Here is a 21,370-nt window from a genome sequence, read left to right on the forward strand (position 1 = left end):
TTACAGAACAGAACAGGGTCTCAACTTTAGAAAACCAACTTATGCTTGCTTAAGGTTAAAGGTGAGTTGGGGTGCTGCATAAAACCAGAGATTGAAATGAGCACAGATAAAGTTCCTTAAGCCAAATATGGAATAGACAAGAGCTACTCCTTGCTCAACGAAATGGACTCAACACCCCATATTAAACGCCTAAGAATGTTCCTGACTAGTAAGTATCTTAAAACCTATGGATTGCTATGTCTCCAAAAGAGAATCAAGCATGTGTACAGGGGCATAAACGCAGCAGTGATAGGATTGGAGAGGTTCGGTGAGCAAATGAAGACCCTTTGAAGTCATATTGCATGGTACCCATTCCACGGGTTTCAACTACCCAGGTTTAAGGTATTCTTCCTTCAGCTAAAACATGCATGTGGAACCTAGAGTATGATCAACCATGTGATCGGGAGATGTGTTCAAATATGTCTCAGTTTTCGTACCCTGGTACTTGGGTGCAACATTCCAGACGCTTTACTAACACTCTCCCGACTTGGAGAGTCAGTCCCTTTAACCTCCTGTTTGGCCCAGTTTGCAATTTCTGCGGAAGATGAACAGGAATAGCGAGAACCAATGAGAGGCTAGCTGGAGGTGTCTGGACGGGCAAATTTAACTCTCATTTCCCACCAGGAAGAGGAATTAACCAAAGGCTCAGCGTGCCGTGCCGGAACCAGATTAGGTCCTGAAGCCATCCTGCGGTGTTGCGGCCAGGTCACAAGAAAGCGAGTTGAAGAAAGGAGCTCAGGGGCACTGTAATTCACAAACCTGCAGAGTTATAAATGACAGCTATCGTCCAAAAATAGACTGAAGTAAGGCTGCCAAGAGGACTTGAAAGCGGGGCAGAATTGCAGGAAACCGATTTCAGGAGGTAGACTGGAATTGCATTGAAAGCATAGGAAAAGAGGCAGAACGTCCACAATGATGCACTTGGCCAAAAAGGGCGTATGCGTTTTTTTCCTGAATATATTCAGGAAAAAACGCATACGCCCTATTTGGCCAACCAAGCAAGCTTGCAAAGGAAATCTGCACTACAATGAAGTCTCACTTCCCCCTGGTCAAAAGGGCCATCTGAAAAAAGTGTAAAATCCAGAAAGGCAGGACAGGCCATGGAGAACTGGGAGCCTTGTTATGCTGATGGGCGGGATGTAAATTGCCAACAACCACTCGGGAGAAGTGTATGGTGTTTCCTGAAACATCTAAAAAACAAAGCAACAGAGCCTAGGGCACTTCCACTTATGGTCCTATAGCTTAGGGAAATTAAAATCAAAAAGACACAGCCACCCCAAAGTTTGGAACGGCTCTGTTTACAAGAACCTCGTTTACAGTACAAGTTCAACATCGCAGAAAGTGAAAAATGGATAAAGAACTTGTGGTACTTACGTACAATGCAGTATCACTCAGCAATGAAATCTATGTCATCAGGCCCGTAGCAGCATAATGAGTAGATTCATGTACGATGATTCTAACTGAAATAAGTCACACAGAAAAAGAAACATCATAAGATATCAGTAATACACGGAATGTAAACTTGGCTACACAGGAACTGAATTCCAAAACAGAACAGGGTCTCAAATTTAGAAAACCAACTTATGCTTGCTTAAGGGTAAAGGTGAGTTGGGTTGCTGCATAAAACCAGAGATTGAAATGAGCACAGATAAAGTTCCTTAAGCCAAATATGGAATAGACAAGAGCTACTCCTTGCTCAACGAAATGGACTCAACACCGCATATTAAACGCCTAAGAATGTACCTGACTAGTAAGTATCTTAAAACCTATGGATTGCTATGTCTCCGAAAGAGAATCAAGCATGTGTACAGGGGCATAAACGCAGCAGTGATAGGATTGGAGAGGTTCGGTGAGCAAATGAAGACCCTTTGAAATCATATTGCATGGTACCCATTCCACGGGTTTCAACTACCCAGGTTTTAGGTATTCTTCCTTCAGCTAAAACATGCATGTGGAACCCAAGTATGATCAACCATGTGAACGGGAGACGTGTTCAAATATGTCTCAGTTTTCCTCCCCTGGTACTCGGGTGCAACATTCCAGACGCTTTACTAACACTCTCCCCACTTGGAGAGTCAGCGCCTTTAACCTCCTGTTTGGCCCAGTTTGCAATTTCTGCGGAAGATGAACAGGAATAGCGAGAACCAATGAGAGGCTAGCTGGAGGTGTCTGGACGGGCAAATTTAACTCTCATTTCCCACCAGGAAGAGGAAATAACCAAAGGCTCAGCGTGCCGTACCGGAACCAGATTAGGGCCTGAAGCCATCCTGCGGTGTTGCGGCCAGCTCAAAAGAAAGCGAGTTGAAGAAAGGAGCTCAGGGGCACTGTAATTCACAAACCTGCAGAGTTATAAATGACAGCTATCGTCCAAAAATATACTGAAGTAAGGCTGCCAAGAGGACTTGAAAGCGGGGCAGAATTGCAGGAAACCGATTTCAGGAGGTAGACTGGAATTGCATTGAAAGCATAGGAAAAGAGGCAGAACGTCCACAATGATGCACTTGGCCAAAAAGGGCGTATGCGTTTTTTCCTGAATATATTCAGGAAAAAACGCATACGCCCTTTTTGGCCAACCAAGCAAGCTTGCAAAGGAAATCTGCACTACAATGAAGTCTCACTTCCCCCCGGTCAAATGGGCCATCTGAAAAAACTGTAAAATCCAGAAAGGCAGGACAGGCCATGGAGAACTGGGAGCCTTGTTATGCTGATGGGCGGGATGTAAATTGCCAACAACCACTCGGGAGAAGTGTATGGTGTTTCCTGAAACATCTAAAAAACAAAGCAACAGAACCTAGGGCACTTCCACTTATGGTCCTATAGCTTAGGGAAATTAAAATCAAAAAGACACAGCCACCCCAAAGTTTGGAACGGCTCTGTTTACAAGAACCTCGTTTACAGTACAAGTTCAACATCGCAGAAAGTGAAAAATGGATAAAGAAGTTGTGGTATTTACTTACAAAGCAATATCACTCAGCAATGAAATCTGTGTCATCAGGCCCTTAGCAGCACAATGAGTGGATTCAGGTATGATGATTCTAACTGAAGTAAGTCACACAGAAAAAGAAACATCATAAGATATCACTAATACACGGAATGTAAACTTGCCTACACAGGAACTGAATTACAGAACAGAACAGGGTCTCAAATTTAGAAAACCAACTTATGCTTGCTTAAGGTTAAAGGTGAGTTGGGGTGCTGCATAAAACCAGAGATTGAAATGAGCACAGATAAAGTTCCTTAAGCCAAATATGGAATAGACAAGAGCTACTCCTTGCTCAACGAAATGGACTCAACACCCCATATTAAACGCCTAAGAATGTTCCTGACTAGTAAGTATCTTAAAACCTATGGATTGCTATGTCTCCAAAAGAGAATCAAGCATGTGTACAGGGGCATAAACGCAGCAGTGATAGGATTGGAGAGGTTCGGTGAGCAAATGAAGACCCTTTGAAGTCATATTGCATGGTACCCATTCCACGGGTTTCAACTACCCAGGTTTAAGGTATTCTTCCTTCAGCTAAAACATGCATGTGGAACCTAGAGTATGATCAACCATGTGATCGGGAGATGTGTTCAATTATGTCTCAGTTTTCGTACCCTGGTACTTGGGTGCAACATTCCAGACGCTTTACTAACACTCTCCCGACTTGGAGAGTCAGTCCCTTTAACCTCCTGTTTGGCCCAGTTTGCAATTTCTGCGGAAGATGAACAGGAATAGCGAGAACCAATGAGAGGCTAGCTGGAGGTGTCTGGACGGGCAAATTTAACTCTCATTTCCCACCAGGAAGAGGAATTAACCAAAGGCTCAGCGTGCCGTGCCGGAACCAGATTAGGGCCTGAAGCCATCCTGCGGTGTTGCGGCCAGGTCACAAGAAAGCGAGTTGAAGAAAGGAGCTCAGGGGCACTGTAATTCACAAACCTGCAGAGTTATAAATGACAGCTATCGTCCAAAAATAGACTGAAGTAAGGCTGCCAAGAGGACTTGAAAGCGGGGCAGAATTGCAGGAAACCGATTTCAGGAGGTAGACTGGAATTGCATTGAAAGCATAGGAAAAGAGGCAGAACGTCCACAATGATGCACTTGGCCAAAAAGGGCGTATGCGTTTTTTTCCTGAATATATTCAGGAAAAAACGCATACGCCCTATTTGGCCAACCAAGCAAGCTTGCAAAGGAAATCTGCACTACAATGAAGTCTCACTTCCCCCTGGTCAAAAGGGCCATCTGAAAAAAGTGTAAAATCCAGAAAGGCAGGACAGGCCATGGAGAACTGGGAGCCTTGTTATGCTGATGGGCGGGATGTAAATTGCCAACAACCACTCGGGAGAAGTGTATGGTGTTTCCTGAAACATCTAAAAAACAAAGCAACAGAGCCTAGGGCACTTCCACTTATGGTCCTATAGCTTAGGGAAATTAAAATCAAAAAGACACAGCCACCCCAAAGTTTGGAACGGCTCTGTTTACAAGAACCTCGTTTACAGTACAAGTTCAACATCGCAGAAAGTGAAAAATGGATAAAGAACTTGTGGTACTTACGTACAATGCAGTATCACTCAGCAATGAAATCTATGTCATCAGGCCCGTAGCAGCATAATGAGTAGATTCATGTACGATGATTCTAACTGAAATAAGTCACACAGAAAAAGAAACATCATAAGATATCAGTAATACACGGAATGGAAACTTGGCTACACAGGAACTGAATTCCAAAACAGAACAGGGTCTCAAATTTAGAAAACCAACTTATGCTTGCTTAAGGGTAAAGGTGAGTTGGGTTGCTGCATAAAACCAGAGATTGAAATGAGCACAGATAAAGTTCCTTAAGCCAAATATGGAATAGACAAGAGCTACTCCTTGCTCAACGAAATGGACTCAACACCGCATATTAAACGCCTAAGAATGTACCTGACTAGTAAGTATCTTAAAACCTATGGATTGCTATGTCTCCGAAAGAGAATCAAGCATGTGTACAGGGGCATAAACGCAGCAGTGATAGGATTGGAGAGGTTCGGTGAGCAAATGAAGACCCTTTGAAGTCATATTGCATGGTACCCATTCCACGGGTTTCAACTACCCAGGTTTTAGGTATTCTTCCTTCAGCTAAAACATGCATGTGGAACCCAAGTATGATCAACCATGTGAACGGGAGACGTGTTCAAATATGTCTCAGTTTTCCTCCCCTGGTACTCGGGTGCAACATTCCAGACGCTTTACTAACACTCTCCCCACTTGGAGAGTCAGCGCCTTTAACCTCCTGTTTGGCCCAGTTTGCAATTTCTGCGGAAGATGAACAGGAATAGCGAGAACCAATGAGAGGCTAGCTGGAGGTGTCTGGACGGGCAAATTTAACTCTCATTTCCCACCAGGAAGAGGAAATAACCAAAGGCTCAGCGTGCCGTACCGGAACCAGATTAGGGCCTGAAGCCATCCTGCGGTGTTGCGGCCAGCTCAAAACAAAGCGAGTTGAAGAAAGGAGCTCAGGGGCACTGTAATTCACAAACCTGCAGAGTTATAAATGACAGCTATCGTCCAAAAATATACTGAAGTAAGGCTGCCAAGAGGACTTGAAAGCGGGGCAGAATTGCAGGAAACCGATTTCAGGAGGTAGACTGGAATTGCATTGAAAGCATAGGAAAAGAGGCAGAACGTCCACAATGATGCACTTGGCCAAAAAGGGCGTATGTGTTTTTTCCTGAATATATTCAGGGAAAAACGCATACGCCCTTTTTGGCCAACCAAGCAAGCTTGCAAAGGAAATCTGCACTACAATGAAGTCTCACTTCCCCCCGGTCAAAAGGGCCATCTGAAAAAAGTGTAAAATCCAGAAAGGCAACAGGCCATTGAGAACTGGGAGCCTTGTTATGCTGATGGGCGGGATGTAAATTGCCAACAGACACTTGGGAGAAGTGTATGGTGTTTCCTGAAACATCTAAAAAACAAAGCAACAGAGCCTAGGGCACTTCCACTTATGGTCCTATAGCTTAGGGAAATTAAAATCAAAAAGACACAGCCACCCCAAAGTTTGGAACGGCTCTGTTTACAAGAACCTCGTTTACAGTACAAGTTCAACATCGCAGAAAGTGAAAAATGGATAAAGAAGTTGTGGTATTTACTTACAAAGCAATATCACTCAGCAATGAAATCTGTGTCATCAGGCCCGTAGCAGCACAATGAGTGGATTCAGGTACGATGATTCTAACTGAAATAAGTCACACAGAAAAAGAAACATCATAAGATATCAGTAATACACGGAATGTAAACTTGGCTACACAGGAACTGAATTACAGAACAGAACAGGGTCTCAAATTTAGAAAACCAACTTATGCTTGCTTAAGGGTAAAGGTGAGTTGGGTTGCTGCATAAAACCAGAGATTGAAATGAGCACAGATAAAGTTCCTTAAGCCAAATATGGAATAGACAAGAGCTACTCCTTGCTCAATGAAATGGACTCAACACCGCATATTAAACGCCTAAGAATGTACCTGACTAGTAAGTATCTTAAAACCTATGGATTGCTATGTCTCCAAAAGAGAATCAAGCATGTGTACAGGGGCATAAACGCAGCAGTGATAGGATTGGAGAGGTTCGGTGAGCAAATGAAGACCCTTTGAAGTCATATTGCATGGTACCCATTCCACGGGTTTCAACTACCCAGGTTTTAGGTATTCTTCCTTCAGCTAAAACATGCATGTGGAACCCAAGTATGATCAACCATGTGAACGGGAGACGTGTTCAAATATGTCTCAGTTTTCGTACCCTGGTACTCGGGTGCAACATTCCAGACGCTTTACTAACACTCTCCCCACTTGGAGAGTCAGCGCCTTTAACCTCCTGTTTGGCCCAGTTTGCAATTTCTGCGGAAGATGAACAGGAATAGCGAGAACCAATGAGAGGCTAGCTGGAGGTGTCTGGACGGGCAAATTTAACTCTCATTTCCCACCAGGAAGAGGAAATAACCAAAGGCTCAGCGTGCCGTACCGGAACCAGATTAGGGTCTGAAGCCATCCTGCGGTGTTGCGGCCAGCTCAAAAGAAAGCGAGTTGAAGAAAGGAGCTCAGGGGCACTGTAATTCACAAACCTGCAGAGTTATAAATGACAGCTATCGTCCAAAAATATACTGAAGTAAGGCTGCCAAGAGGACTTGAAAGCGGGGCAGCATTGCAGGAAACCGATTTCAGGAGGTAGACTGGAATTGCATTGAAAGCATAGGAAAAGAGGCAGAACGTCCACAATGATGCACTTGGCCAAAAAGGGCGTATGCGTTTTTTCCTGAATATATTCAGGGAAAAACGCATACGCCCTTTTTGGCCAACCAAGCAAGCTTGCAAAGGAAATCTGCACTACAATGAAGTCTCACTTCCCCCCGGTCAAAAGGGCCATCTGAAAAAAGTGTAAAATCCAGAAAGGCAACAGGCCATTGAGAACTGGGAGCCTTGTTATGCTGATGGGCGGGATGTAAATTGCCAACAGACACTTGGGAGAAGTGTATGGTGTTTCCTGAAACATCTAAAAAACAAAGCAACAGAGCCTAGGGCACTTCCACTTATGGTCCTATAGCTTAGGGAAATTAAAATCAAAAAGACACAGCCACCCCAAAGTTTGGAACGGCTCTGTTTACAAGAACCTCGTTTACAGTACAAGTTCAACATCGCAGAAAGTGAAAAATGGATAAAGAAGTTGTGGTATTTACTTACAAAGCAATATCACTCAGCAATGAAATCTGTGTCATCAGGCCCGTAGCAGCACAATGAGTGGATTCAGGTACGATGATTCTAACTGAAATAAGTCACACAGAAAAAGAAACATCATAAGATATCAGTAATACACGGAATGTAAACTTGGCTACACAGGAACTGAATTACAGAACAGAACAGGGTCTCAAATTTAGAAAACCAACTTATGCTTGCTTAAGGGGAAAGGTGAGTTGGGGTGCTGCATAAAACCAGAGATTGAAATGAGCACAGATAAAGTTCCTTAAGCCAAATATGGAATAGACAAGAGCTACTCCTTGCTCAAAGAAATGGACTCAACACCCCATATTAAACGCCTAAGAATGTTCCTGACTAGTAAGTATCTTAAAACCTATGGATTGCTATGTCTCCAAAAGAGATCAAGCATGTGTACAGGGGCATAAACGCAGCAGTGATAGGATTGGAGAGGTTCGGTGCGCAAATGAAGACACTTTGAAGTCATATTGCATGGTACCCATTCCACGGGTTTCAACTACCCAGGTTTAAGGTATTCTTCCTTCAGCTAAAACATGCATGTGGAACCTAGAGTATGATCAACCATGTGATCGGGAGACGTGTTCAAATATGTCTCAGTTTTCGTACCCTGGTACTCGGGTGCAACATTCCAGACGCTTTACTAACACTCTCCCGACTTGGAGAGTCAGTCCCTTTAACCTCCTGTTTGGCCCAGTTTGCAATTTCTGCGGAAGATGAACAGGAATAGCGAGAACCAATGAGAGACTAGCTGGAGGTGTCTGGACGGGCAAATTTAACTCTCATTTCCCACCAGGAAGAGGAATTAACCAAAGGCTCAGCGTGCCGGGCCGGAACCAGATTAGGTCCTGAAGCCATCCTGCGGTGTTGCGGCCAGGTCACAAGAAAGCGAGTTGAAGAAAGGAGCTCAGGGGCACTGTAATTCACAAACCTGCAGAGTTATAAATGACAGCTATCGTCCAAAAATAGACTGAAGTAAGGCTGCCAAGAGGACTTGAAAGCGGGGCAGAATTGCAGGAAACCGATTTCAGGAGGTAGACTGGAATTGCATTGAAAGCATAGGAAAAGAGGCAGAACGTCCACAATGATGCACTTGGCCAAAAAGGGCGTATGCATTTTTTCCTGAATATATTCAGGAAAAAACGCATACGCCCTTTTTGGCCAACCAAGCAAGCTTGCAAAGGAAATCTGCACTACAATGAAGTCTCACTTCCCCCCGGTCAAAAGGGCCATCTGAAAAAAGTGTAAAATCCAGAAAGGCAGGACAGGCCATGGAGAACTGGGAGCCTTGTTATGCTGATGGGCGGGATGTAAATTGCCAACAACCACTCGGGAGAAGTGTATGGTGTTTCCTGAAACATCTAAAAAACAAAGCAACAGAGCCTAGGGCACTTCCACTTATGGTCCTATAGCTTAGGGAAATTAAAATCAAAAAGACACAGCCACCCCAAAGTTTGGAACGGCTCTGTTTACAAGAACCTCGTTTACAGTACAAGTTCAACATTGCAGAAAGTGAAAAATGGATAAAGAACTTGTGGTACTTACGTACAATGCAGTATCACTCAGCAATGAAATCTATGTCATCAGGCCCGTAGCAGCATAATGAGTAGATTCAGGTACGATGATTCTAACTGAAATAAGTCACACAGAAAAAGAAACATCATAAGATATCACTAATACACGGAATGTAAACTTGGCTACACAGGAACTGAATTCCAAAACAGAACAGGGTCTCAAATTTAGAAAACCAACTTATGCTTGCTTAAGGGGAAAGGTGAGTTGGGTTGCTGCATAAAACCAGAGATTGAAATGAGCACAGATAAAGTTCCTTAAGCCAAATATGGAATACACAAGAGCTACTCCTTGCTCAACGAAATGGACTCAACACCGCATATTAAACGCCTAAGAATGTACCTGACTAGTAAGTATCTTAAAACCTATGGATTGCTATGTCTCCGAAAGAGAATCAAGCATGTGTACAGGGGCATAAACGCAGCAGTGATAGGATTGGAGAGGTTCGGTGAGCAAATGAAGACCCTTTGAAGTCATATTGCATGGTACCCATTCCACGGGTTTCAACTACCCAGGTTTAAGGTATTCTTCCTTCAGCTAAAACATGCATGTGGAACCCAAGTATGATCAACCATGTGAACGGGAGACGTGTTCAAATATGTCTCAGTTTTCCTCCCCTGGTACTCGGGTGCAACATTCCAGACGCTTTACTAACACTCTCCCCACTTGGAGAGTCAGCGCCTTTAACCTCCTGTTTGGCCCAGTTTGCAATTTCTGCGGAAGATGAACAGGAATAGCGAGAACCAATGAGAGGCTAGCTGGAGGTGTCTGGACGGGCAAATTTAACTCTCATTTCCCACCAGGAAGAGGAATTAACCAAAGGCTCAGCGTGCCGTAGCGGAACCAGATTAGAGCCTGAAGCCATCCTGCGGTGTTGCAGCCAGCTCAAATGAAAGCGAGTTGAACAAAGGAGCTCAGGGGCACTGTAATTCACAAACCTGCAGAGTTATAAATGACAGCTATCGTCCAAAAATAGACTGAAGTAAGGCTGCCAAGAGGACTTTAAAGCGGGGCAGAATTGCAGGAAACCGATTTCAGGAGGTAGAATGGAATTGCACTGAAAGCATAGAAAAAGAGGCAGAACGTCCACAATGATGCACTTGGCCAAAAAGGGCGTATGCGTTTTTTCCTGAATATATTCAGGAAAAAACGCATACGCCCTTTTTGGCCAACCAAGCAAGCTTGCAAAGGAAATCTGCACTACAATGAAGTCTCACTTCCCACCGGGCAAAAGGGCCATCTGAAAAAAGTGTAAAATCCAGAAAGGCAGGACAGGCCATGGAGAACTGGGAGCCTTGTTATGCTGATGGGCGGGATGTAAATTGCCAACAGACACTCGGGAGAAGTGTATGGTGTTTCCAGAAACATCTAAAAAACAAAGCAACAGAGCCTAGGGCACTGCCACTTATGGTCCTATAGCTTAGGGAAATTAAAATCAAAAAGACACAGCCACCCCAAAGTTTGGAACGGCTCTGTTTACAAGAACCTCGTTTACAGTACAAGTTCAACATCGCAGAAAGTGAAAAATGGATAAAGAAGTTGTCGTATTTACTTACAAAGCAATATCACTCAGCAATGAAATCTGTGTCATCAGGCCCTTAGCAGCACAATGAGTGGATTCAGGTACGATGATTCTAACTGAAATAAGTCACACAGAAAAAGAAACATCATAAGATATCACTAATACACGGAATGTAAACTTGGCTACACAGGAACTGAATTCCAAAACAGAACAGGTTCTCAAATTTAGAAAACCAACTTATGCTTGCTTAAGGGTAAAGGTGAGTTGGGGTGCTGCATAAAACCAGAGATTGAAATGAGCACAGATAAAGTTCTTTAAGCCAAATATGGAATAGACAAGAGCTACTCCTTGCTCAACGAAATGGACTCAACACCGCATATTAAACGCCTAAGAATGTACCTGACTAGTAAGTATCTTAAAACCTATGGATTGCTATGTTTCCAAAAGAGAATCAAGCGTGTGTACAGGGGCATAAACGCAGCAGTGATAGGATTGGAGAGGTTCGGTGAGCAAATGAAGACCCTTTGAAGTCATATTGCATGGTACCCATTACACGGGTCTGAACTCTCCAGGTTTAAGGTATTCTTCCTTCAGCTAAAACATGCATGTGGAACCCAAGTATGATAAACCATGTGAACGGGAGACATGTTCAAATATGTCTCAGTTTTCCTCCCCTGGTACTCGGGTGCAACATTCCAGACGCTTTACTAACACTCTCCCGACTTGGAGAGTCAGCGCCTTTAACCTCCTGTTTGGCCCAGTTTGCAATTTCTGTGGAAGATGAACAGGAATAGCGAGAACCAATGAGAGACTAGCTGGAGGTGTCTGGACGGGCAAATTTAACTCTCATTTCCCACCAGGAAGAGGAAATAACCAAAGGCTCAGCGTGCCGTACCGGAACCAGATTAGGGCCTGAAGCCATCCTGCGGTGTTGCGGCCAGCTCAAAAGAAAGCGAGTTGAAGAAAGGAGCTCAGGGGCACTGTAATTCACAAACCTGCAGAGTTATAAATGACAGCTATCGTCCAAAAATAGACTGAAGTAAGGCTGCCAAGAGGACTTGAAAGCGGGGCAGAATTGCAGGAAACCGATTTCAGGAGGTAGACTGGAATTGCATTGAAAGCATAGGAAAAGAGGCAGAACGTCCACAATGATGCACTTGGCCAAAAAGGGCGTATGCGTTTTTTCCTGAATATATTCAGGAAAAAACGCATACGCCCTTTTTGGCCAACCAAGCAAGCTTGCAAAGGAAATCTGCACTACAATGAAGTCTCACTTCCCCCCGGTCAAAAGGGCCATCTGAAAAAAGTGTAAAATCCAGAAAGGCAGGACAGGCCATGGAGAACTGGGAGCCTTGTTATGCTGATGGGCGGGATGTAAATTGCCAACAGACACTCGGGAGAAGTGTATGGTGTTTCCTGAAACATCTAAAAAACAAAGCAACAGAGCCTAGGGCACTTCCACTTATGGTCCTATAGCTTAGGGAAATTAAAATCAAAAAGACACAGCCACCCCAAAGTTTGGAACGGCTCTGTTTACAAGAACCTCGTTTACAGTACAAGTTCAACATCGCAGAAAGTGAAAAATGGATAAAGAAGTTGTGGTATTTACTTACAAAGCAATATCACTCAGCAATGAAATCTGTGTCATCAGGCCCGTAGCAGCACAATGAGTGGATTCAGGTATGATGATTCTAACTGAAATAAGTCACACAGAAAAGAAACATCATAAGATATCAGTAATACACGGAATGGAAACTTGGCTACACAGGAACTGAATTACAGAACAGAACAGGGTCTCAAATTTAGAAAACCAACTTATGCTTGCTTAAGGGGAAAGGTGAGTTGGGGTGCTGCATAAAAGCAGAGATTGAAATGAGCACAGATAAAGTTCCTTAAGCCAAATATGGAATAGACAAGAGCTACTCCTTGCTCAACGAAATGGACTCAACACCCCATATTAAACGCCTAAGAATGTACCTGACTAGTAAGTATCTTAAAACCTATGGATTGCTATGTTTCCAAAAGAGAATCAAGCGTGTGTACAGGGGCATAAACGCAGCAGTGATAGGATTGGAGAGGTTCGGTGAGCAAATGAAGACCCTTTGAAGTCATATTGCATGGTACCCATTACACGGGTCTGAACTCTCCAGGTTTAAGGTATTCTTCCTTCAGCTAAAACATGCATGTGGAACCCAAGTATGATCAACCATGTGAACGGGAGACGTGTTCAAATATGTCTCAGTTTTCCTCCCCTGGTACTCGGGTGCAACATTCCAGACGCTTTACTAACACTCTCCCGACTTGGAGAGTCAGCGCCTTTAACCTCCTGTTTGGCCCAGTTTGCAATTTCTGTGGAAGATGAACAGGAATAGCGAGAACCAATGAGAGACTAGCTGGAGGTGTCTGGACGGGCAAATTTAACTCTCATTTCCCACCAGGAAGAGGAAATAACCAAAGGCTCAGCGTGCCGTACCGGAACCAGATTAGGGCCTGAAGCCATCCTGCGGTGTTGCGGCCAGCTCAAAAGAAAGCGAGTTGAAGAAAGGAGCTCAGGGGCACTGTAATTCACAAACCTGCAGAGTTATAAATGACAGCTATCGTCCAAAAATAGACTGAAGTAAGGCTGCCAAGAGGACTTGAAAACGGGGCAGAATTGCAGGAAACCGATTTCAGGAGGTAGACTGGAATTGCATTGAAAGCATAGGAAAAGAGGCAGAACGTCCACAATGATGCACTTGGCCAAAAAGGGCGTATGCGTTTTTTCCTGAATATATTCAGGAAAAAACGCATACGCCCTTTTTGGCCAACCAAGCAAGCTTGCAAAGGAAATCTGCACTACAATGAAGTCTCACTTCCCCCCGGTCAAAAGGGCCATCTGAAAAAAGTGTAAAATCCAGAAAGGCAGGACAGGCCATGGAGAACTGGGAGCCTTGTTATGCTGATGGGCGGGATGTAAATTGCCAACAACCACTCGGGAGAAGTGTATGGTGTTTCCTGAAACATCTAAAAAACAAAGCAACAGAACCTAGGGCACTTCCACTTATGGTCCTATAGCTTAGGGAAATTAAAATCAAAAAGACACAGCCACCCCAAAGTTTGGAACGGCTCCGTTTACAAGAACCTCGTTTACAGTACAAGTTCAACATCGCAGAAAGTGAAAAATGGATAAAGAAGTTGTGGTATTTACTTACAAAGCAATATCACTCAGCAATGAAATCTGTGTCATCAGGCCCTTAGCAGCACAATGAGTGGATTCAGGTATGATGATTCTAACTGAAGTAAGTCACACAGAAAAAGAAACATCATAAGATATCAGTAATACACGGAATGTAAACTTGGCTACACAGGAACTGAATTACAGAACAGAACAGGGTCTCAAATTTAGAAAACCAACTTATGCTTGCTTAAGGGTAAAGGTGAGTTGGGGTGCGGCATAAAACCAGAGATTGAAATGAGCACAGATAAAGTTCCTTAAGTCAAATATGGAATAGACAAGAGCTACTCCTTGCTCAACGAAATGGACTCAACACCGCATATTAAACGCCTAAGAATGTACCTGACTAGTAAGTATCTTAAAACCTATGGATTGCTATGTCTCCGAAAGAGAATCAAGCATGTGTACAGGGGCATAAACGCAGCAGTGATAGGATTGGAGAGGTTCGGTGAACAAATGAAGACCCTTTGAAGTCATATTGCATGGTACCCATTCCACGGGTTTCAACTACCCAGGTTTTAGGTATTCTTCCTTCAGCTAAAACATGCATGTGGAACCCAAGTATGATCAACCATGTGAACGGGAGACGTGTTCAAATATGTCTCAGTTTTCCTCCCCTGGTACTCGGGTGCAACATTCCAGACGCTTTACTAACACTCTCCCCACTTGGAGAGTCAGCGCCTTTAACCTCCTGTTTGGCCCAGTTTGCAATTTCTGCGGAAGATGAACAGGAATAGCGAGAACCAATGAGAGGCTAGCTGGAGGTGTCTGGACGGGCAAATTTAACTCTCATTTCCCACCAGGAAGAGGAAATAACCAAAGGCTCAGCGTGCCGTACCGGAACCAGATTAGGGCCAGAAGCCATCCTGCGGTGTAGCAGCCAGGTCACAAGAAAGCGAGTTGAAGAAAGGAGCTCAGGGGCACTGTAATTCACAAACCTGCAGAGTTATAAATGACAGCTATCGTCCAAAAATAGACTGAAGTAAGGCTGCCAAGAGGACTTGAAAGCGGGGCAGAATTGCAGGAAACCGATTTCAGGAGGTAGACTGGAATTGCATTGAAAGCATAGGAAAAGAGGCAGAACGTCCACAATGATGCACTTGGCCAAAAAGGGCGTATGCGTTTTTTCCTGAATATATTCAGGAAAAAACGCATACGCCCTTTTTGGCCAACCAAGCAAGCTTGCAAAGGAAATCTGCACTACAATGAAGTCTCACTTCCCCCCGGTCAAAAGGGCCATCTGAAAAAAGTGTAAAATCCAGAAAGGCAGGACAGGCCATGGAGAACTGGGAGCCTTGTTATGCTGATGGGCGGGATGTAAATTGCCAACAACCACTCGGGAGAAGTGTATGGTGTTTCCTGAAACATCTAAAAAACAAAGCAACAGAACCTAGGGCACTTCCACTTATGGTCCTATAGCTTAGGGAAATTAAAATCAAAAAGACACAGCCACCCCAAAGTTTGGAACGGCTCCGTTTACAAGAACCTCGTTTACAGTACAAGTTGAACATCGCAGAAAGTGAAAAATGGAGAAAGAATTTGTGGTATTTACTTACAAAGCAATATCACTCAGCAATGAAATCTGTGTCATCAGGCCCTTAGCAGCACAATGAGTGGATTCAGGTATGATGATTCTAACTGAAATAAGTCACACAGAAAAAGAAACATCATAAGATATCAGTAATACACGGAATGTAAACTTGGCTACACAGGAACTGAAATACAGAACAGAACAGGGTCTCAAAATTAGAACACCAACTTATGCTTGCTTAAGGGTAAAGGTGAGTTGGGGTGCGGCATAAAACCAGAGATTGAAATGAGCACAGATAAAATTCCTTAAGTCAAATATCGAATAGACAAGAGCTACTCCTTGCTCAAAGAAATGGACTCAACACCGCATATTAAACGCCTAAGAATGTACCTGACTAGTAAGTATCTTAAAACCTATGGATTGCTATGTCTCCGAAAGAGAATCAAACATGTGTACAGGGGCATAAACGCAGCAGTGATAGGATTGGAGAGGTTCGGTGAACAAATGAAGACCCTTTGAAGTCATATTGCATGGTACCCATTCCACGGGTTTCAACTACCCAGGTTTTAGGTATTCTTCCTTCAGCTGAAACATGCATGTGGAACCCAAGTATGATCAACCATGTGAACGGGAGACGTGTTCAAATATGTCTCAGTTTTCCTCCCCTGGTACTCGGGTGCAACATTCCAGACGCTTTACTAACACTCTCCCCACTTGGAGAGTCAGCGCCTTTAACCTCCTGTTTGGCCCAGTTTGCAATTTCTGCGGAAGATGAACAGGAATAGCGAGAACCAATGAGAGGCTAGCTGGAGGTGTCTGGACGGGCAAATTTAACTCTCATTTCCCACCAGGAAGAGGAAATAACCAAAGGCTCAGCGTGCCGTACCGGAACCAGATTAGGGCCAGAAGCCATCCTGCGGTGTAGCAGCCAGCTCACAAGAAAGCGAGTTGAAGAAAGGAGCTCAGGGGCACTGTAATTCACAAACCTGCAGAGTTATAAATGACAGCTATCGTCCAAAAATAGACTGAAGTAAGGCTGCCAAGAGAACTTGAAAGCGGGGCAGAATTGCAGGAAACCGATTTCAGGAGGTAGACTGGAATTGCATTGAAAGCATAGGAAAAGAGGCAGAACGTCCACAATGATGCACTTGGCCAAAAAGGGCGTATGCGTTTTTTCCTGAATATATTCAGGAAAAAACGCATACGCAGTTTTTGGCCAACCAAGCAAGCTTGCAAAGGAAATCTGCACTACAATGAAGTCTCACTTCCCCCCGGTCAAAAGGGCCATCTGAAAAAAGTGTAAAATCCAGAAAGGCAGGACAGGCCATGGAGAACTGGGAGCCTTGTTATGCTGATGGGCGGGATGTAAATTGCCAACAACCACTCGGGAGAAGTGTATGGTGTTTCCTGAAACATCTAAAAAACAAAGCAACAGAACCTAGGGCACTTCCACTTATGGTCCTATAGCTTAGGGAAATTAAAATCAAAAAGACACAGCCACCCCAAAGTTTGGAACGGCTCTGTTTACAAGAACCTCGTTTACAGTACAAGTTGAACATCGCAGAAAGTGAAAAATGGAGAAAGAATTTGTGGTATTTACTTACAAAGCAATATCACTCAGCAATGAAATCTGTGTCATCAGGCCCTTAGCAGCACAATGAGTGGATTCAGGTATGATGATTCTAACTGAAGTAAGTCACACAGAAAAAGAAACATCATAAGATATCAGTAATACACGGAATGTAAACTTGGCTACACAGGAACTGAATTACAGAACAGAACAGGGTCTCAAATTTAGAAAACCAACTTATTCTTGCTTAAGGGTAAAGGTGAGTGGGGGTGCTGCATAAAACCAGAGATTGAAATGAGCACAGATAAAATTCCTTAAGCCAAATATGGAATAGACAAGAGCTACTCCTTGCTCAACGAAATGGACTCAACACCACATATTAAACGCCTAAGAATGTACCTGACTAGTAAGTATCTTAAAACCTATGGATTGCTATGTCTCTGAAAGAGAATCAAACATGTGTACAGGGGCATGAACACAGCAGTGATAGGATTGGAGAGGTTCGGTGAGCAAATGAAGACCCTTTGAAGTCATATTGCATGGTACCCATTCCACGGGTTTCAACTACCCAGGTTTAAGGTATTCTTCCTTCAGCTAAAACATGCATGTGGAACCTAGAGTATGATCAACCATGTGAACGGGAGACGTGTTCAAATATGTCTCAGTTTTCCTCCCCTGGTACTCGGGTGCAACATTCCAGACGCTTTACTAACACTCTCCCCACTTGGAGAGTCAGTCCCTTTAACCTCCTGTTTGGCCCAGTTTGCAATTTCTGCGGAAGATGAACAGGAATAGCGAGAACCAATGAGTGGCTAGCTGGAGGTGTCTGGACAGTCAAATTTAACTCTCATTTCCCACCAGGAAGAGGAATTAACCAAAGGCTCAGCATGCCGGGCCGGAACAAGATTAGGGCCTGAAGCCATCCTGCGGTGTTGCGGCCAGGTCACAAGAAAGCGAGTTGAAGAAAGGAGCTCAGGGGCACTGTAATTCACAAACCTGCAGAGTTATAAATGACAGCTATCGTCCAAAAATAGACTGAAGTAAGGCTGCCAAGAGGACTTGAAAGCGGGGCAGAATTGCAGGAAACCGATTTCAGGAGGTAGACTGGAATTGCATTGAAAGCATAGGAAAAGAGGCAGAACGTCCACAATGATGCACTTGGCCAAAAAGGGCGTATGCGTTTTTTCCTGAATATATTCAGGAAAAAACGCATACGCCCTTTTTGGCCAACCAAGCAAGCTTGCAAAGGAAATCTGCACTACAATGAAGTCTCACTTCCCCCCGGTCAAAAGGGCCATCTGAAAAAAGTGTAAAATCCAGAAAGGCAACAGGCCATTGAGAACTGGGAGCCTTGTTATGCTGATGGGAGGGATGTAAATTGCCAACAGACACTAGGGAGAAGTGTATGGTGTTTCCTGAAACATCTAAAAAACAAAGCAACAGAGCCTATGGCACTTCCACTTATGGTCCTATAGCTTAGGGAAATTAAAATCAAAAAGACACAGCCACCCCAAAGTTTGGAAAAGCTCTGTTTACAAGAACCTCGTTTACAGTACAAGTTCAACATCGCAGAAAGTGAAAAATGGATAAAAAAGTTGTGGTATTCAGTTACAAAACAATATCACTCAGCAATGAAATCTATGTCATCAGGCCCGTAGCAGCACAATGAGTGGATTCAGGTATGATGATTCTAACTGAAGTAAGTCACACAGAAAAAGAAACATCATAAGATATCACTAATACACGGAATGGAAACTTGGCTACACAGGAACTGAATTACAGAACAGAACAGGGTCTCAAATTTAGAAAACCAACTTATGCTTGATTAAGGGGAAAGGTGAGTTGGGGTGCTGCATAAAACCAGAGATTGAAATGAGCACAGATAAAGTTCCTTAAGCCAAATATGGAATAGACAAGAGCTACTCCTTTCTCAACGAAATGGACTCAACACCGCATATTAAACGCCTAAGAATGTACCTGACTAGTAAGTATCTTAAAACCTATGGATTGCTATGTCTCCGAAGGGGAATCAAGCATGTGTACAGGGGCATAAACGCAGCAGTGATAGGATTGGAGAGGTTCGGTGAGCAAATGAAGACCCTTTGAAGTCATATTGCATGGTACCCATTCCACGGGTTTCAACTACCCAGGTTTTAGGTATTCTTCCTTCAGCTAAAACATGCATGGGGAACCCAAGTATGATCAACCATGTGAACGGGAGACGTGTTCAAATATGTCTCAGTTTTCGTACCCTGGTACTCGGGTGCAACATTCCAGACGCTTTACTAACACTCTCCCCACTTGGAGAGTCAGCACCTTTAACCTCCTGTTTGGCCCAGTTTGCAATTTCTGCGGAAGATGAACAGGAATAGCGAGAACCAATGAGAGACTAGCTGGAGGTGTCTGGACGGGCAAATTTAACTCTCATTTCCCACCAGGAAGAGGAATTAACCAAAGGCTCAGCGTGCCGTGTTGGAACCAGATTAGGGCCTGAAGCCATCCTGCGGTGTTGCGGCCAGCTCACAAGAAAGCGAGTTGAAGGCAGGAGCTCAGGGGCACTGTAATTCACAAACCTGCAGAGTTATAAATGACAGCTATCGTCCAAAAATAGACTGAAGTAAGGCTGCCAAGAGGACTTGAAAGCGGGGCAGAATTGCAGGATACCGATTTCAGGAGGTAGACTGGAATTGCATTGAAAGCATAGGAAAAGAGGCAGAACGTCCACAATGATGCACTTGGCCAAAAAGGGCGTATGCGTTTTTTCCTGAATATATTCAGGAAAAAACGCATACGCCCTTTTTGGCCAACCAAGCAAGCTTGCAAAGGAAATCTGCACTACAATGAAGTTTCACTTCCCCCCGGTCAAAAGGGCCATCTGAAAAAAGTGTAAAATCCAGAAAGGCAGGACAGGCCATGGAGAACTGGGAGCCTTGTTATGCTGATGGGCGGGATGTAAATTGCCAACAGACACTCGGGAGAAGTGTATGGTGTTTCCTGAAACATCTAAAAAACAAAGCAACAGAGCCTAGGGCACTTCCACTTATGGTCCTATAGCTTAGGGAAATTAAAATCAAAAAGACACAGCCACCCCAAAGTTTGGGACGCCTCCGTTTACAAGAACCTCGTTTACCGTACAAGTTCAATATCACAGAAAGTGAAAAATGGATAAAGAACTTGTGGTACTTACGTACAATGCAGTATCACTCAGCAATGAAATCTATGTCATCAGGCCCGTAGCAGCATAATGAGTGGATTCAGGTACGATGATTCTAACTGAAATAAGTCACACAGAAAAAGAAACATCATAAGATATCAGTAATACACGGAATGTAAACTTGGCTACACAGGAACTGCATTCCAAAACAGAACAGGGTCTCAAATTTAGAAAACCAACTTATGCTTGCTTAAGGGGAAAGGTGAGTTGGGGTGCTGCATAAAACCAGAGATTGAAATGAGCACAGATAAAGTTCCTTAAGCCAAATATGGAATAGACAAGAGCTACTCCTTGCTCAACGAAATGGACTCAACACCGCATATTAAACGCCTAAGAATGTACCTGACTAGTAAGTATCTTAAAACCTATGGATTGCTATGTCTCCGAAGGGGAATCAAGCATGTGTACAGGGGCATAAACGCAGCAGTGATAGGATTGGAGAGGTTCGGTGAGCAAATGAAGACCCTTTGAAGTCATATTGCATGGTACCCATTCCACGGGTTTCAACTACCCAGGTTTTAGGTATTCTTCCTTCAGCTAAAACATGCATGTGGAACCCAGAGTATGATCAACCATGTGATCGGGAGACGTGTTCAAATATGTCTCAGTTTTCGTACCCTGGTACTCGGGTGCAACATTCCAGACGCTTTACTAACACTCTCCCCACTTGGAGAGTCAGCACCTTTAACCTCCTGTTTGGCCCAGTTTGCAATTTCTGCGGAAGATGAACAGGAATAGCGAGAACCAATGAGAGACTAGCTGGAGGTGTCTGGACGGGCAAATTTAACTCTCATTTCCCACCAGGAAGAGGAATTAACCAAAGGCTCAGCGTGCCGTGCCGGAACCAGATTAGGGCCTGAAGCCATCCTGCGGTGTTGCGGCCAGCTCACAAGAAAGCGAGTTGAAGAAAGGAGCTCCGGGGCAGTGTAATTCACAAACCTGCAGAGTTATAAATGACAGCTATCGTCCAAAAATAGACTGAAGTA

The 21,370-nt window shown here is 43.9% G+C and overlaps 1 long non-coding RNA gene across 3 annotated transcripts in view; it reads right to left on the minus strand.

The window, feature by feature from the left end:
• LOC307189637 overlaps positions 1-21,370 on the minus strand; it is a 2,307,304-nt gene that overhangs the window by 97,356 nt on the left and 2,188,578 nt on the right. Inside the window, exon 11 of one of the 3 annotated variants that reach the window (XR_013829232.1) lies at positions 7,736-7,809. The exons of the other annotated variants lie outside the window; for them this stretch is intronic. This is a non-coding gene — a long non-coding RNA (uncharacterized lncRNA). Of the gene's footprint in view, positions 1-7,735; positions 7,810-21,370 lie in introns of those variants that run through there. 3 annotated transcript variants of the gene reach the window in all.

This window comes from Stenella coeruleoalba (assembly GCF_951394435.1).
Source record: "Stenella coeruleoalba genome assembly, chromosome: 7".
NCBI classification, from domain to species: Eukaryota; Metazoa; Chordata; class Mammalia; order Artiodactyla; family Delphinidae; genus Stenella; species Stenella coeruleoalba.